Source organism: Seriola aureovittata, chromosome 2 (genome assembly GCF_021018895.1).
Source record: "Seriola aureovittata isolate HTS-2021-v1 ecotype China chromosome 2, ASM2101889v1, whole genome shotgun sequence".
NCBI classification, from domain to species: Eukaryota; Metazoa; Chordata; class Actinopteri; order Carangiformes; family Carangidae; genus Seriola; species Seriola aureovittata.
The window spans coordinates 23,175,269-23,187,589 of record NC_079365.1 but is presented as its reverse complement, the minus strand read 5'-3'; the positions used below and the strand labels follow the sequence as shown (position 1 = coordinate 23,187,589).

Here is a 12,321-nt window from a genome sequence, read left to right as displayed (position 1 = left end):
ACTGGGAGGAGAAGGAGGAGGTGATGAATGGAAATCTCCCAACATCCCCCGGTAAATCAGCTGTTCAACATGCAGTGGCTGTAGTCCCGTGTACAGCGGCTTAAATACGAACGCGAACACTTCATAGACCTGATTCGGGGGATATCAAATATCAACAAGCAAGTTTTAACCGATGACACTGCAGCAGATGATGGCCAGCTGCACGAGGACTAGATGAATTTTGATGAGGCACTTTTTCAAAACACTGGCTGAGGTGGTTTTAAAATGCAGATGAGATTTTCATGTATTCCGCATATCTACATGCCTTCTCTCTGTGAGGCTTTTTTCTTGCACCGTCGTGCATAGGCACTGAATAGTTGTATGGCATATTAGCTCCCTCCAGATTTGGCAGTGCAATGTTTTAAGAATACTTCAGTTGAGCTCCAATCAGAGTGAGGAGCGTTTGTGAAATCTGTCAATGACTGCGTGAGGTGAGAGAAGGAAAGTTACTTCTGAATCTTCTGAATGCAAGAGCCGCGCTTTAAGAGAGATACGGCAATAAGAAAGGTCCATGCGTCACTTTTATGTCTAAATCCATCAAGCGGTTTTAAACCGACATGTCACAGCAATTAATTGATTAAAAGCAGGTGGGGGTTGGTGGGGGTTTCAGCTGCTGGCCTGGGCGCCTCCGTGTTTCCGCACCTCTTAATTGCTTATTGATGGGATTCATATGGTTGTAAATTAACCTTAGAACATTCCATTATCTTACTGACAAGCCTGTCTCAACCTGGCATATGATAAGCTGTCAGAGGTGCCTGTTCCTGACCAATCACGCTCCAGTGCTCGACACAGAAGCCGTGTCAAGTGCCGAAATGCCTCTGGTGACGTTGCTCTAATATGCAGAGACGATAAAAAAAAAAACAATCTAACTTTATAGATGATATTGATTGGTCTATTCCATAAAACGGCATTATACACCACTTTGTAAAAGCTTGCTGAAGTCCAGTACATATATTAACAGCACCACTGTCAGTTTTTAAAGTTCTTCAAGTGCTGCTGTTCAATGCAGTTAAAAATTATGATTCGTTTTCACAATATTAGCGGCTGTGAACGCAAAGAGGGAGCGAGACTTTTGCAGCAATCTGCAGTTTTTAAACACACTGAGCCAAACACACACATTTAATTTACACAAAGCTAAGCTCACAGAATCCAATCTCATTAGATTAAAAATAATTACTGTCAAATCGCAAAGTTTACACTTGACTGATAAGTATTGATAATCCCCAGACAAGTACTTCTTCAAAGCGGTAGTAACAAGATGCTTTGTTTAGTTAGAATGAAATCACTAACACAACCTTGTAAATGCAGATAAAGAATTCCTCACAGTCAAGTTAGTTCTGGGGAGCTGCATATTGATCCTGATGCTCTATTGTTTTCTACCCTGTGGGTGGGGGTTGGTCGGGGGCCCCCCCTAATGGGAGTCAAAGGAAAAGACGGGAGTAAGCCTTGGTGAGGTATTTGACATGATTAAAACCAGGACCTACAGTGAGGAGCAACACGACAGCCCCAGTGTAGGATTAAGATGTTTTCTGTGATGATGGCGATGGAGTCTAAGCCTTTCATACCTCATTTAATTGCAGCTCTCTCTTCGCCCACTTGTTAAGGTTGAGCTAAATTTTTTCCCTTGTTTTTTTTTTTTTTGGTGTGCTGCAGTTGGTTGTTTTTAAGCTGTCTGCTGGGTATGTTAAATGGGGGCGTCTGCCTCTCGGTGCAAACGCTTACTGAGGCCTGCATACCAGTCATTTGAAAACAGCACATAAATAATTAAATTTCTCACTTGACAAGGTTACTGTCTTGTACGTTGATGCTGATATAGTGCTCATACCGAACAGGGACGGAGAAAGTTATGAATTGAAATGTGAAAAAGTCACCACAGTCAAGTTTACTGAAACAATATGTAGAAGTCTTGGGGAAATTGAAAAAAAAAAAAAAAAGCAAAGAAACTTTTAGAAAAAAGTAAGAAATGTCAATATCTTTGACATTCTTCTGGTGGTTTTCTTAAAGAGTCAAAAGATTCGAGTACAGATATAAAAATTCAAAATCCTCTCCGCAGCATCTCTCCGTTTCCTTTACATAATGAAAACTGCACAGCTACATGGTGTAAAGGCAAATGTCTTTTCGGCTGCATCCCTGGCATTCTGATTGACACACACATTTTTTTTTCATTAGAATTGATTTAAATCTTTTGGCCAATGTATGTTTTTGCTTTGGGTCTTGAGAGATCAAAACAAAGATTTTATATATCCCACTATGTGCTTTAAGGGATATATCTTCCTCTTTATGCTGAGCAATTTCTCAAACCTTGTGGGCTCATGTTCTCTTTCAAAGGTTATTGGAATAAAGATTTATCAAGCTATAACTTCCTGAAACCTTTCAGCTTTTCACCTGACAATAACACGGTTTGGTCTTAAGAAAGAAATCCTGAGATACCTTTGCCAAACACGTACTGTATGAACTGCTGGCTATACTCCATAATATTATTAAAAGCAGGACACTGCAAATATGTAAAAATGTGAGCTCAGTGGTCCCATGAGGCACTAGTTCTTTTTCCAATGTTCAGAGCGCACTTGTACACCGCTGCATTAAAAGCATTTACTTGGTCCCTGGTAGCACTACTGTGCCAGTTACATCAATAATGATCTCTCTCTCTCTCTCTCTCTCTCTCGCTCTCTCCATCTCTCGTTTACCACCTCCTTCTTCTATATCCTCAAGCACCATTACCTTGCTATCTTTCCAAAGAAGAAAAAGAAAAGAAAGAAAAAAAAAAAAAAAAAAAACCTGCAAATGGGATTGGAGAATGTGCAGAACAGGAGCACGTTTAATGCTCCCAAGAGACTGCTTTCCTGGGTCTCATAATTAAGGGATTTAGAGCTCTGGAGACAGCTGGACTCACAAGAAACACTCCCAACATCCCCTTGTACTAAGCAACCTGGCCTCGAGTCCACATCTCTGGGGGTTTATTTATAGTGGAGGAAGGTGGTGTCTGTGTGTGTGTGTGTGGGGAGGAAGGCAAAGAGAAGGCACCAAGGTCATACTCGGCTTACTTGCACTGACAGTAATTCAGTGGTAAGTATTTGATGAAGCTGTATTTGTTTTTTTTTTTGTTTTTTTTTTTTTTTGAACCCAAGGGTCCCAAAGTAATCAGTATGAATTTAGAACGGTTTCACCAAGATAAATGGTGATTGTGTGTGCTATTAACACAACCACTGGTGGATTAGGTGGATCACTTTCTTGACAAATGGTTTTGGATCGTGTACATAACAAGAAGTGAACTTATGACATTTGCATTATTGCACATCTAAATTGCCTGTAGGTAAGCATTGGTTTGTGTTAGCCCAATGATAGACTGGAGACCTATATGCATGCTGGGGTATAGGCTCCAGTCCCCCGTGTTCCTCACCAGGATAAGTGGGTACAGAAAAAGGTTGAACACCAAAATAAAGTTTCATTGTACTGCAGTAATCTTAAAAATGACATTATAGATTTAGTTTCAAATGACCTGATTCCTCTACAGGTGAAAGCTGGCATACCTAAGCAGCAGCTAATCTTTGTCCCAAAATTAAACTAGAAGTCAATTCAAATAGCAATCACAAAAGGAACATTAGTGCAGTCATTTAGCCAAAGTTTTCAATTTCAGACAGCTTACGACTGCCTGCTATTGCTGCTTTTATTTTTTTCTTTGTTTACTGCATATTAGCTTTTATGCACGACTTGTGCTTGAGTCACCAACTGTCCTGTGTGGATGCGTGCCATTTAGTCACAAAAGAACATTGGTTCTGAACGCTCCACTGCAGACGTTAGCTTCTAATAAAGCTTTCAAACACTAAATTTCATAAACATCTGTAAGGAGGGCCGTTTATTTGGATTTATTTTCATTTCCTATTCAAAATGCACCGCTGGATTTGACTTCTCTGAAGCAGGTACAGTGAATACAGCAAGAACCACAGCCTCTTATACCCTCATGCATTCTGGGTACAAGGTCGTATATTTCAAACTGCATTGAAAGAGGGCCTCGAGGTGACACAGTGTCATCAATATGCAACACAATTTCATGTCTGAATGTGAAGAGGTTCTTTAGAGTTGAAATTGGAAATTATAGTGCATGCCGAAAGGGACACAAGTGGACTCCAAAGAACATGTAAGAAGTATTTCCTCCCGCTTAGCGCCACTGAAAAATATCACAGAGAGAACACAAGTGGAGGGAGAGAAGAGGCTAGAAAACACCATGCGTTAAGGTGATGTAGCACATTTCACAAGACTCTGTATACTGCCTCTTGTAGTATGATATTTGTATTAACCCTTAGAGACACTTTTCTCTTTGAGTCCCCCTTCACAGAGGGGTCAGAGGTCAGGGCCCGCTACAACTCTGCATCCTTACAGCTGCCAAAGGATACACTTGCTCAGAGACACTTGTGCAGAGCATAAGCTAACGCTAGGCCACACATTTGCTTCAGTCTGTTTACTCCAGCTGAAGAGCATCTTCACGGCACCACCCAGCCACTTCACCTTGTGCCATATGAGATGTGTTGTCCTTTTCCTTTTGTGTTTCCATAACTCATTCAGTTGTCTATACGGCTCGCCACCAATGCCACCAAGACTAATTCATGTACGTTTAGTGTACCATTCAATTACATGTTCAAGGTGAAAACAAACCTCTTTCAGAGTGACATTGGAAACTTCAGACTAAGGCTGCGTATAGCTCAGCTGCGCCTATTTGTGATTGGTCCCAAACACAAAGGCGTAAGTAAGAGGTTAAACGTGAGGAGTGTACACATAAATACCCGTGGCACACCGCTGCAGGTTAAGCAACCGGAAATTCAAAATGTTAATTGACTCTTTCACCTAATATCCATCTCAGTGGAGTCTGGGATAGAAGTTGATGGGTTCATTCCTGAGCCATTCCTGTGATCTCAACTTTACTTGTAGGCTTGAGGACATGATTCTGGCATCAAAAAAGAAAAAAAAAAAATGTACACTGCCAGCTCTTGGCAATGCACCCAACACATGCCCCACTGCTACTTCATTTCTGCTCAAAGGCTCAAAGATTGTTCCTCACAGAGAGGTATATGTAAATTCATGTTTGTATATATTCACATACATATGCATGGGAAGCAGTTTGTGTATGTAGTTACTTCTTGTGAGTGGGAGTGACATACATGCATTCCAGAGTGAGTTAAGCTGAGTGAAACATAAAACACTGCCAAAGAGCTTATATCCCTTATTTTGAGAAGTCACACAGTTGGATGGGCTATGATTGTGGCAGTGGGGTAGATAGAAGGCAGCTGGAAAAAAACAATCAAAGTTAAGTCCTCTCAAGAGGGAAGAAAAAAAAAAAAAAAAAACGACATGTTGAAACGAGCACTGGAAAAAAGTCCCCCATACCTAAGTCGGCTCCTTTTGAAAGCCCATATTCCCCAACACGAGCGGCAGCGCGAGATAAAAGACACCGAAATGCTTTTTAATCACTTTTCTATTGTGCTTTTAGCATTTGCATTTACACCCCACCCTGTTAATTTGCATGGATTATTACTGTGCTGTCAGCTCATATCGCATCCTCCTGCCCCAGCCAACCAGCAAGCGGTAGCTGGTAGGTAAGAGAGAGACAGAGAGAGAGAGAGAGAAAGAGAGGGACTCGGGTGGCTGTCAGGAAGAGGAAGGGGATGACACACAGAGACAAAAGCTTGTGTCACATTGAACAAGTTCCCCAGTTCTGATGTGCATTAATCATACCAATGTTGCTGAAAATGCAGCGAGCACATATGCTACATGCCTGTGTGCTTGGACGTGTGTGTGTGTGTGTGTGTGTGTGTTTGTGTGTTGTTCGGAGAGTGAGACACACGTTGGAGCGTTCTTGTCTGTGTAAACAGACGGCTTCACTGATGTTTCTCTGAGCGATGACAGCTGTCTAGCAAGTGGCCTACTATCAAGTGGACATAATATTGCAGTCTACCTGTGAAAGATATGGACCACCCACGAAGATCTAATATACACACCGCTGTTCAGAACATCTCACATGTTCATATACCATTCACCGAAAAGTAGGGGGAAAATTACACAGAAAGATCTTCCACTAAAGACACCGATTTGGGAACTTAGACACAATTGTTTTTTTTTTTTTCTGCTGCTCTGTTCCCATATGATAGGAAATATGATATGTGACGGCTGTATATGGCTTTCCCCAGTCTCTCTCCAGGATGCCGCACTCTGAGGGTAAACCAGGCTTGGACTTACAGCTTTGTGTTTATAATGAGGACAAGGGGGACAGAAGAGGGGATTTTGCCAGCACAGTTTGAAGGCTCAGTTGAGACAGGACAAAAGGGAAAGCTCTGTTTTTTTTTTTTTGTGTCTCCCAAATAGCAGACAGTGGCAGATGGGACTTACCCTGTACCCAGCCCAGCATCAATTATGCTGTGACTGGCACCCTCATCCCTAAAGTCCATTTTTTGCTTAAGGGCAGGGGTTTAGGGTTGGCAATCTGTTACAATTTGGCCCCTTTACCTCTAGCCCTCTCCAGCCTCACCCATCCCCCTTTTGGCAGCTTGGTAATTCAGAAGGCATTGACACGGATGCACCTTTAAGGTCCCCAGTGCCACGGGCGTCACAGACAAACTTCTTGATCAGTGTGGCTGTGAGGCCTAGTCGTGATGTTTTTTTGTTTTCTTTTTTTTTTTGTCTTTTTATGACACTTAATTTACAGACCAAAGGGGTAAAATGAGGCTGTAGAGTTACATGAGGCCAAAGAGAGTCACTTGAAGTGGTGAAGTATCCATCATTCAATTCTCAGTTCTGGCCCCAGACCATATGAACAATCCCCAAAGAAGTCTTAGAGAAAATCTACATCAAATACCTGCGGCCAGACGGCCACAAGCTCCACAGATGTCGATATAGTATACACAGGATTCAGGGACAGGGAGGGGAATTCATATTTCAAGCTGACATGCAAGGGTTGTTGATGGGGCAGTTATGACCAAGACAAATGGGTGACCATGCACCAAGGGTTTCTCTTTTTTAAGATGGGCAAAAAGTACAACAGAATATATTTCCTTACACGCTGAACCCGTTCTGGACACTGTGGTTTATTCTTTTAAGCAAACTGCACAATACTTTTTAGTAAAATAAAAAAACTGATTCAGCTTTTAATTAGTGAAATAGATGAATAATATCTGTTTTGCTCATTATGGTGTGAAATATGGTATACTGATGCAATATTATGATATCCTTAACACTTTGACAGCATTTTAAAGCCATCTGTGCATTTACCCCCCCCCCCCTGCATTTTCTCACAGACTTGATGAAAATACATTTGATCCAGTGCGTCATCTGCATTTTTAGCAAACGCGCTCCTAAACCTCTTGCCGTTCCGATAATCAGTGACAGATACCGAAACTGCCGTCACTCCGGCACACAGCACAAAAGCAATCATTTCCCCATCTATGAAACACATCTGAGAGCCATCATTAATTGAAGTGATACTATTTTAGACTATCTTATGCCTTTCTCTTCTTATTTTCTATCATAGATTTTCTTTTTTTCAAAATCTTTTTCGGTCTGAAATAAAGTGAACTGAATGACTAAGAGCTATAAATAACTGAAGAAAACAACTGATTTCAATTTAAATACCTTATACATAATAATATAGTCCCATCCAGCTCATAGTTCTCATTAAAGGTGGGTAATCACGTTAATAGATATTCTGATCACACATAGTGGCGTTAATTCATGTAATTACTGTGTTGTATTTTACTGAAATGCAGCCAGTAACACTATGGAGGTGTTACATGTGTGATAGCTGTATTTTCAAGGTGACTTTTTGCCAAATAGAAAATGCATACTCCGTGAAGATTTCACCTGTTTTTAATCTTGTGAGGAGACTCGTCAGCGAGTTTCTAAATTGACGATTGAACGTGTAAAAAATCTCAGTGGGCATCTTGAGTGAATGATTTGGGCTTGAATGGCAGGTGATCAGCAATGGAACTCTGGTTTGTCTCGCATGTTCACAAATTGAGTATTTTGAAGTTCACACAGCTCTTCCCTGTAGCAGGCTGCCGTCTTTGAGACAAGTGTTTGTGTTTTGTCAGAGCAGGAGACAATTCACCTCCATTAATGATGTGTTTGTATAATTAAATGCCGCTACACAACTGTTAAAATAGAACTCAGAAAGTAATTTGGCAGTCGCTTCTGCATTTGTATGTTCCTATTCTGTCTCAAATCACACACAGAGGCTGCCAAATGTTTTATTTAAAACATAAAAGAGAAGCGTGGTGGCCATGTTAAACTGCCCTTGTAAGGGATTTTGGGTAGGGTGAAAATCAGAACGCAGATTTCTTGGTTATGCCAAACAGCATTCTATTGTGACTTCCTCGCTTTTGTCCTGCGTTTTATTTTTCCCCTGGTTTAGCAGCCAAGACGTAACAAACTTAACAAACTCAAACATGCTCCATCTGGGCTTGAGCACTCGTTCCCTACTGTTTTTGGCAAAAAACGATGCCAAAAAAAATGCACTATTCACTGAAAAAGTGCCCAGGAGCCATACTGTATGAATCACCCACCAACTCATGTCACATCATTACAGAGATACTCCATGCAATCACACCTATAAAGAGAAAGCATTTTGTACTTTTCATGTTTTCTATCACTTAAAAGTTTAAGGCTCTGCCAAATTTTGACCCGACTGTGCTTTAATGAGCACTTCTGAAACAGTCTACCAGTGATTCTTCAAAAGTTTATGGCATTTTTGCCTTTATTGAATAGTTGGCAGCAGAAGTAACATGAATAATGGGGATGAGGAGATGACATGTGACAAAGTCGTTCAGTCACTCGTGGTGATGGGCAAACCTTGTTGCAGGTTCTTACGTGCAAAACTGGAGAAAAAAAAAAATTCAAATCATTTGGCTCCTCAAATACACTTGGATTGTGCCATTTAAACCACGACAAATCAACCCAGTCTACATGCCAAATTTTCACTTTTAAGATACTGCTTTTCAGAGCTGTTCACGCCAATCACCACTGTTCGTCTGAATCTTTCTTGATCTGCCATTATTGCGCTATTTTTTTTTCATATTCACCTGTGCTGACCACAAGAAAAGACAGCCTCATATAAAAGGCCTTAAACCCGGGTCAGTACTCGGTGAACAATGAGTTCTGCGGCTGAAAGAAATTTGATGAAGAAAGAGAAAAAAATGCAAAGCGGCTACCAAGAACACAGTGTTCTCCCGTGTCAGTCAGTTCCTGAGGGAAATGGACAGAAGCGGATGTCTGAAGTGTCTAACTTCACGTATTAGAGAGATAAAATGGTTCATCATGTGTGAATAATATCCCTTGTGTTGCGTTTGATTGATGGGTTCTTTCTGGTGAGTAATCCACTCTGAAAAGAATGGGAACTTATAGCTGATGGCATGTCTCAACAATGTTCATTACAGTGTGCAGGACATTAAAGCTTTTAATGGGGCTGGACTTTTCTTTCACAATTGTCAGTGAGCACTATGTAACATAAAAATGTATAGAGCACTGCAGTAATCATGTGGTAGCTTTATACTGGAATAATAACCTGCTACTACTCTGTTGTGTTAAACTGCACTTAAGAACATGTACTGTAAAGGCTGAATTATGGGAGACTTTTCCCATTAAGAATGTACTAATGTTAATGTAATATATGTCCCCATATCAAGAGGGATGTTGCCATACATATCAACTATAAGGAGACATATTATTATACATAATATGAACATATATTGTCAGGTGGGATGGATATACACCTATGTAGTATATGTCTACAATGTAAGCATATATACATAAACATACACATCTGTATGGGCTAGATATGTTACAATAACTAATAGATTACATTTATAATGTTTACATTTTATTTTGTACATTTTTTATTTTAAATGTACATATATTTCATACAAGGAAATTCAATATGTGTACATATATAACATTTGCGTATGGGTACATATGTTGCCCTATCCAGTGCAGAATGTTCCTTGATAACTGGTGTTTAAAGTGCAAAATTATTCTTTATTAGTATCAGACTTTGCAAAGCTTTGTAAACATTTCTTAACAGCAGAGCATGGAGTGTCTTCATTCAAACACGATGCATTTTGCGTTTTATAATATTCTACCATAGAAGATGTAAATACAAATGATTAGTCAATTAAAAAACATTGTGGATCCCAAATTAATGTCTTGGAGGTTTTGTACTGTAAGACTTAAAGACTTTTCTGTCAAGGTTAGAAACAGCGTTGGTTATTTCACATGAGAGATTTCTGCATGTGCTGTTTTATCTATGCTCTTTTCAGTGGTTTTGAAGTCAGCAGGGCTCTGTTGCAAAAAGATGAAGTCACATATTTCCTCGCACTAATAAATATTTAGCAACACTTGAACCAAAAAGCGACGACAGATGTGAGGTTGTTTGCGCGTGTTGCCAGACCACTGTCGATCAAATCTGATCAAAAACACCCATGCAGTTCCAAGCAAGAGTTTGAGTGTTAAACTCTTAATGAATAACACCTAAGGATGTTTTTTTTCCTGAAAATTAACTTTAATTGTCTCTGGCATAGTCATGAATAAGTGATGTTACAGAGAAATGGATGAATAGTTCACAGGGGCTTTAACAGCTCCAAATAATCAGACGTGACTCATGATTGCTAGATCATTTCATTATGTTCAAGAACTCAAGTTTAGACAATTCTCCAGTTTTATTCCAATCTATTCTTCCTCTCATTTAGTTTTCTCTGCTGCTTAATGTGGTTTCTTGTGTGGTGGTATTTATCGCTTGACAAGAGCTTCGGCCATCGCTGTCTTTATAATACAAGAGGTTATAATACGCTCTCTGAGCAATGCTGAGTCTTCAGGGCAGATTGGAGGCTGCAGTGAGTCGCTATCGGTAAGTGGCGAAATGGGCGGTGGCTAGCTTGTTAGCATGCTAACTTCAGCAGCAGTAAAGACAAGAGTTAACATTAGCATCGCTTTCCACCGCTGGAGACAGCTCGTGGAGAGTAAAGGAATGAAGTTTGATGCTGACCTCACAACGTTTCTTTTGGACTGGCAAGCAAACAGCTGTTAATGCTATCGTTAGGAATGTAGCAATAGCAAAATTTACAAATAAACAATTTTAGCTTGTTTTCAGGAAATGTAGTTTTGGAGGGATGAAGCCCCAAACCCTGCTGTTTGGATTGCTGATGTTCTGTTCTGATCATGGAAAGAGGGATACCCTGTGCTTGGTGCACCTGCATTTTTTCTAAACTTCATCACTGTGGTGCATCTCTCAATATTTACTGTGAGCAGTAAATATTATGAATGATATTCACATTCCTCCAGACTAAAAGATAAAATCCACAAACCAAAATTGATTTAATTTCTCAAAGGACTAAACCTAGCCTGTTGATCCAAGCACTCTTCTCTGCTTTGTCTTGTAATAAAACCGTTTTGTTTATCTTATCTTTTTGTTTGTTTGTTGGGCTTCAGAGGCGATTACATACATTACACTACGATGATTCAAATTGGAAGCTCAAGATAAATACACCTTATTTACAATGTATTAAGCTGTAGAAAGATTTGATGAGAATGACTTTGTCCAATGAGATATGAATAATTGGTTTGAATAACTGGTGGAAATCTCGTCTTTCCTTCGAAGAAGAAAGAAAAACTGTTTGCAATCTTTTCACACGTCAGAAACATTTCAAACATGATCCCTAGTTCCAGTCATCAAAACTGTAATTTTAGCTTTGCTCTTTAAAAAGACCTCATATTAAAAAAAAGAAATCAAAAAGTGGATGAATGAAAGACACACTGAACATCTCTCAGCATTTCTACATGTGACACAAATGGAAATCCACCATTAGGATGGAAATGACATTTGATTACTTCATGGTGACATATTACATCTCCCCATCCTCAATTATCATGAATGCAATGGTGCCGATTTTGGCCGTAGAAAATATCAGATTTATGTAGGGACTGAAAACATCTTTCATTTTCAAAATAAATTGAACTCTCATGGTGCACCGGCTCTTTTCAAACTAGAAATGATGCCTAACTTCCTGGTGATGGTTGCCTCTCTCTGTGCCATAAAGAAACACTATTTTCACCTTCCAACTTCTAAACTTTTGACCATTAACTCAATCTACTGTGAAACTTTTTAAAAAGTTACCAAATAGCCAGTGCTTTATATGTACACCATAGCACACACTCTATCTTTGGTGTTTTTCACCATACTGATGAACTGTTCCCTACCAATTTCTCATTTTTCTATTTTGACAATTGAATCTTTGAACATGGCAG

At 39.8% G+C, this 12,321-nt stretch overlaps 1 protein-coding gene across 3 annotated transcripts in view; it reads right to left on the bottom strand.

Annotated features, from left to right (window-relative positions):
• Positions 1-12,321, bottom strand: part of igsf21a (immunoglobin superfamily, member 21a) — a 164,467-nt gene that overhangs the window by 30,134 nt on the left and 122,012 nt on the right. The window lies entirely within an intron of this gene.